General features: G+C 41.5%; 1 pseudogene; it reads right to left on the reverse strand.

The window, feature by feature from the left end:
• Positions 1–6,241, reverse strand: part of LOC102003185 — a 63,407-nt pseudogene extending 57,166 nt beyond the window's left edge.
• Between the last annotated feature and the right edge of the window lie 312 nt (positions 6,242–6,553).

The following is a 6,553-nucleotide window of genomic DNA, read 5'->3' on the forward strand; positions in this document are numbered from 1 at the left end:
TATATATATATATATATATATATATATCACTATATGCTCCTGTATTTTTTATTGTACTTCACAATGCAGGCTAAGCTTGGAAACAACTCATGGAGGGGGGACATGGTTATACTGGTGCTTATTCAGGCTGTGCAATGTGGCAGTTTCCTTCCTATTTGAATTATTTCCAAATATTAACCCAAGGTGGGGAATAGGATATCAACAGTGGTGCCTAAAATTTTAATGGTACTTTGAAATCCCCAAGTCTTCTTCAGAAACGCCTCCCCCCTTAAATTTTTGTAGCTGGGAATGGACCCCTGGGACCTGTGCATGTTAACCACATACTCTATCACTGAGCTATGTCTCTAGCAAAAAGTGGATCTTGTTTCTCCTTCAAACATCCATCCTAAATGACTAATCCTCAAATCACCTGAGAAGTAGCCTGGTTGTTTCAAGATGTATGTAAATAAATCCTTGGAAATCCATGTCTTTCGTATTTATGTTATCTCATAATTTTAGAATTTCCCTGGTTTGAGTGTGGCTCCCAAAGTTTATGTGTTAAAAATTAATGTCTACTGTGAGATATTAAATGGGTAGAAATTTAATATGACTGTGACTTTTAGAAGTGAAACTTCTGGGAGGTCATTAGGGCCAGAAAAAGATCTTCAGGGTGGGTCCCCCATTATTGAATAGTGGTGGCTTGATAACAAGAGACAGAGACTAGAAGAGACACATAGTGTGCACTCTCAGTTTCTTGCCAAATGATGTCCTGTTCTGCCTCAGGACTCTCCCAGCGAGAAGGCTTAGATGGGATACCTTGAACTTTGGCTTCTAGAACTGTGAGCCAAAGTGAACTTCTTTATATAGTAGCCTGCTTTCACTATTTTATTATAGTAATGCTAAATCAACTAACAGAGGAGTACTGGGTAGCTTTGTTGCACCATTTGGCTGTGAGTCATGAAGTATTGACTATTAGTTGCAGTTATTGAATTTTACCTCATCAGTACTGACAATTTTTCATTTGAGATTTCATTTTTATGTCTAACTGACAATATGGACATGATATCTTCACCTAAAGAAATTTGAAAAGTAAGGGACAACTTCTAGAACAAACAAAAATCACTCAGAATTCTGCAATTCCAATGTATAATTACTCTTCACTATTAGTACTTTCTTTAATTCTCAATAATGTATTTTCTGTGGGACTAAGATACTGTTGTATATCCTACTAGTGTGAGATTAATTTTTGTATCTCTTACTGCATTCTGAGCTTTGCTGGGCAAGTGTGATGCCCAACAGGAACGGTCCCCTGTTCTCTCCCACACCCCATCCTTTATGGAACATGCTGCTTAACATCAAACTAATCATACAAGGCCACTGTTTTTTCTCTTGCATGGTGGCCCACCCTCATGTTGTAGGGTGTACTTCTTTTCCTAATTTGACTTGGCCCAAACTTGCTCTGCAGATCCTGTTTCTTTTCCTATCTTCAATGAAACTTTGCTACTATTTGTTCTTGTTTTGCTCAAGACAGAAATAACCTAGAAACTACCTCCAGAAGAAGACTCTAGTATCTGGTAAAAACCTGGAAACATAATTGACCTAGTCATTGCAGAGACCAGGTAGGTACCTCTGGGCACATTTTTTTGTTTCTCTCTAAAATGTCACAAAGTTCTTTTCTTTTCTTTTTTCTTTCTCTTCTTTCCTTCTTTCTCTCTTTCTTCTTTCCTTGTCTCTCTCACCAAGGCTTGGGGACTCAGGAAACTTACCTTATAGACCCTTAGGGCTTGATTCCAGCTTTTGCCACCATGTTGGAGAAAAAAGTAGAATTCATGGCCTCTGTGTTTTCCTTTCACGTGTAGGAGGCCAATAGGCCTCCTTCGGGTTTATGTCCTCTCATCTTCTCTTTGAGAATTCTGGTCACTCATTGTGAATACAATTCATTAAAGAACAGCCAGAGAGCCTGTTATTAACCCAGTTGTAGAACAGATCATTCATGTACCATGGGTGTGACCTGGAGTTTAGTATGCTTTTTTGAGCTCATGTTTCTGTTCTCTGTAATACTTTGCTCAGCTTTCTCACTCTTTGGGGAAAAATAGCTCTTAGATGGTCATTTCTTTTTTGTGGTCTCCATCTTGTCTCATCAAATAAGTGGCTGCCATCTTGTCTTTCTTGTCACATGACTGGACATCATTTTGGACCAGCCATGTGGATTCCACCCTGTTTGTTTCCCTTCCTTATTTCTTCTAACAAAAGGTAGATAATTTACAAACATATGCCCGACAGCCTGAGCAGAACAAAAGAACAGCAAGAAAAGCTAAACCCCAGCTACTTTGCATCATTCTTAGAATTGTTAAAGTTTGTTTTCTTTTTTAAAAAAGTATTTTCTATCCCTACTGCCTTAAACAAAGTATAAAAATTTTTACTCTGGAATAAATGCCAGTGATATTGTTTCTCCAGTGTCTCCAGCTTGTTTAAGTTGTTCAAAATGGCTATGTTTAAGTAGCCCAACATGGCTATGTTTAAGTAGCCCAAGTAGCTCAACTTGGAAATAGAGCCACCAAGTGGCTCAATGTGGCTAAGGGAGTCCAGTGGGGAGAGACACAACCTTGATCTTACAAGACTTTTAAAGGGCTAGTTAGAACCATTAAGTGGTTTAATATCCCTGTCCCTCAGGAGTTAGTGGGCACACATATGGAAACAAAAAGCCCACTGTAGGGATTTTTTATGCTAATACTTGAGTTTCACAAGGGATGCTTTGAGGGCTCAAACCAGTTCTCCTCCTTCTGCATGGGACACCATCTTAAGGACCTGAGATCTAGTTGTTCTAGCTTTGGATAGAGACATCTATTTAGTAAATACTTGAGTCTCACAAGGGAAGCATTGTGGGCTCAAATCAGATCTCTTCCTTCTGCATGGATGCCACTTTAAGGACCAGAGACTCTCTCTAAAGGCCCCAAGGTGAGCTATGGGAAACCTCATGAGCCATACCCTGCAGGTTCTACTGACTTTACCACTAGACTGCATCCTTGACCAGTGGGAAAGGTTTGACCCTGCCAATTTAAAAAAAGGAACAACTTATCTACAATTGCAGTACAATTTGGGTTCAAACAAACTAAGAAATAGTGAGAAATGGATATGGAATGGCAGTTTAAATTATGAGTTTTTTAAGTTAAATTGTGTCTAGTTAAAATATGAAAGATGGAGTGGAATCCCTTATTTTCAGGTATTTGAGACCACTTATCTCAAGAAAAGCCCAGAAACTTGTATTTAGAGTGGCCCCTGAGGAAGAGAAAGATATCTTTGATAATACTGCCCTCAGATCCCTGCCTGTATCTTAGGGAGAAATGGATCTCTCCTATCTATTTAATGAAGAAACTTCACATGGGATGCCAGACACCTATGGCCCAGTTTCTGGATGTGGTCTTTTTTATGTTCAACAATTAGTATCTGGTGGAAGTTCAAAAGCGAAAAGCTAGAATTATAGCTGTTGCATTTGGCAATGATTTAAGTTCACCCAAATTGTCTTAGGGAAAACCCAAGGATAGGGCCAGGGATATAGCTCAGAGCCACAGTGCCTGCCTGGCAAGCAAGAGGTCCTGAATTTGATTCTCAGTACTCCTCAAAAATAAAATAAAAAAAAAATACATGAAACCTAGGGATATTTGAGTGCAAGACGTCTTGACATTGGGAATATGACTGGATCAAGCCACTGGCTTGGCTCTGCTGTTGTGTGAGGCAGCCAGTGTGTCTGAATCATGGCACTAGAGGTTGGACTGTCCCTGCTCCCAGAGAGGGGGTAGCCCAGCCAAACTCCTCATTTCCTGCTCTGCAGAGGCCCAAGGAAACCTACAATGTCCCTGCCTTGGACATTATCATTTACTCTGAGGAATACTGGGTAATGCTGGATGTTGTGGGTGAGTCAATTCAATGCATTCTGTTTTGACCTACTTCTCTGAAAAACCTTCCTCTGGATCTATAGCCATATTTGGGGTGGAGGGGTTTGAGATTCTTTACTCCTGCTGTGCTACGTCACTTGAAATGCCAGATGCTTCAACCTGAGGTTCTAATTGTCTCACAGTGTCCTATTCTTTTTGTAGGAAGAGATTTACTAGCATGATTGGGGGCAACTATCAAATTGCACCAAGACCAAAGTGGATTTTACCTGTTGGGACTATGCCAGGTCTCCCTGACCTAATTAGCTAACAGGTGGATCCTGCTGCATGGTATAATAAAATACCTGATTTAAAAACACCCTCTTTCCTCTACATATCAGAAAAGAGAGAAATTGATTTGGGTGTCTTAACCCAAATACTCAGACAAGAACTCTGCCCAGTGTCATATTTTTTAAAAAGTTAGATGGAGTGGCTGCTGGGTAGCCATCCTGCCTGGAGGCAATATCAGCTACAGTTCTGCTGACAGAGACGTACTTTAGGACAGAGACTAGTCATCCTGACTCCCCGTCAGATCAAAGTGATTCTTGAGACCAAAGGTTACTTTTGATTAACAAGGAAATGGCTTGCTGAGTATCAGGCCATGCTCTTAGATACCCCTGTGTTTATTATAAATACTTGCACTACTCTTAATCCTGCTTTTTAAATTCCTAAACACCCAGAAGTTAGTCAGTATTGTAAAGAAGCGATCTCTTAGACCTATGGAAGCAGGCATGACACCAGTGACCTAGCCCTCCAAGGCCCTGCAGCGTTGTGGTTCACTGCTGGAAGTAGCTTTGTCCTAGAAGGACATCAAAAGGCAGACTATACATTGTCAGCACAAACAGGTCACTGAGGCTAAACAACTTCCACATAGCATAAAGGGACCTCTGCTCAAAAGACAGAGCTCATAGCTCTTACTCACGCACTGATATTAAAAAAAAGGCACAAAGTCTATAGACTCCTAGTATGCTTTTCCGGGACTACACGCACATGCAGCAATCTTCAAAGAAGGAGCTGCTGAGTGATAAGCAATCAACTGTAAAAACACATGCATGACATTCTACAGTTCTCAGAGGTTGTCTAGCTTCCCAAGCAGGTCTGTTACTCGTTGCATGGGATCCCAAAGAAACATGTCTAAAGTCTCCTTGGGAAATCAAAAGGCTGAGAGGGAGGCAAGAAGGGCAGCCCTACAGCCTCTTAACAACCTAGCCACAGTCATAGTTTTGGAGGAACCATTCTGGTCCTTCCCCAAGGCATGCAGTGACAGGCTATAAAAATCCTACATGGGAAATTGTCACTAGAATTTTCAGAGGACTAAAAAGAAAACTATTCCTGAGAAACCCTGTGAGCTCAAGGCTCCTCTTCAGAAAGCAGGATACCAGCGTTGTTCTGGGTACAGATGAGTAAAGTCAGTAATGACCCTAATTCACCACAGCTTAAATGGGCACCTGTATTGAGGCTTCCATTAGTACTTCCTCCCTTTATGTGGGGTATCTTGCTAAGGGTATGGCTCTCAGGCTCTTGATAATTTATCTAAACTCTCTCCTTGCCGTACTTTGTCCTTCACAAGAAGCATGGAAATATCTGCTCCTCATATTTGGGCTCTATATTCCCAACATAGCAGGAAAGTTTATTTCTCCCACCAAACAGACAGCTCAATGGTCACTAATTCTTTGCTCATTTTCTATGACTTTTTGTTGATACAGGGTCTCGCTATGTAGTTCAGGTTGCCCTTGAACTCACTATGTAGCCTGTGCTGGCCTTGAACTTACAATGATCCTCCTGTCTCTCTCTCAAGTGCTGCAATTACAGGCATGCGCCGCCATACCTTCTTCTCATTGTCTTCTAACAATTTTTCTCTTCAAGCCAGCCAGTGAGCCACAACTCTCCAAAGTACTTGGAGAGCACCTAATCCCCAGTGTATAGGGTCTCCTACCCCTTCCAGCAGAAGACAGAGACTTCCATTCTCTCAGCACTCCAGGAAGAACTGTGGGGATATGTGTGTCAGAGGGGGAAATGAGACAGGAAGGTAGGGCATGGCTAAAATTGGCTGGGGAAGGAGGTGTGCCAGGATCCTGGGACACATGCACAGAACAGTTCCCAAAGTTCTGAGCATAGGCTTCTCGCAAGAACTTGAGCAAGCTTTTGATAGGATGTCCAATTCCTGACGTCAGCAGGAAGAGTGCACAATACAAAGACAGTCCACATTGAGTTTTTGCCTCTGTGCACTCTCGGGTGTGCTTGCCCACCTTCCCACTGTCGCATGTACTTCTTTCCCTACTTCTCCTTGGCTCAAACTCACTCTGCAGAGCCAGTTTCTTTTCCGACATTTAATAAAAGTTTTCAACCATTAAAAAAGTTATCCAGGCAAAAATTAATCACAGTGAGATAGTACTCTTTTTTTTTACATCACAGAATTGCTTGATTTGGGTACGGAGAAGGGTACAGAAAATGCCATCTGAAGAAAGAAGTAGAAATCCCAGTTTGGTGCACTAACGACACTGTGAACTGTTTGAGGGCAGTGGTGGTTTTGAACATAGGAGTATGCTACTTATTCAGGTTTGTCTCTTGGCCACGCTCCCATGGACTGGAATATGACTGCAAGGTGGGCTGTGAACAAAAACTGAAAAGAGCTCTTTCTG

Source organism: Chinchilla lanigera, unplaced genomic scaffold (assembly GCF_000276665.1).
Source record: "Chinchilla lanigera isolate Chin_1 unplaced genomic scaffold, ChiLan1.0 scaffold00161, whole genome shotgun sequence".
NCBI lineage: Eukaryota > Metazoa > Chordata > Mammalia > Rodentia > Chinchillidae > Chinchilla > Chinchilla lanigera.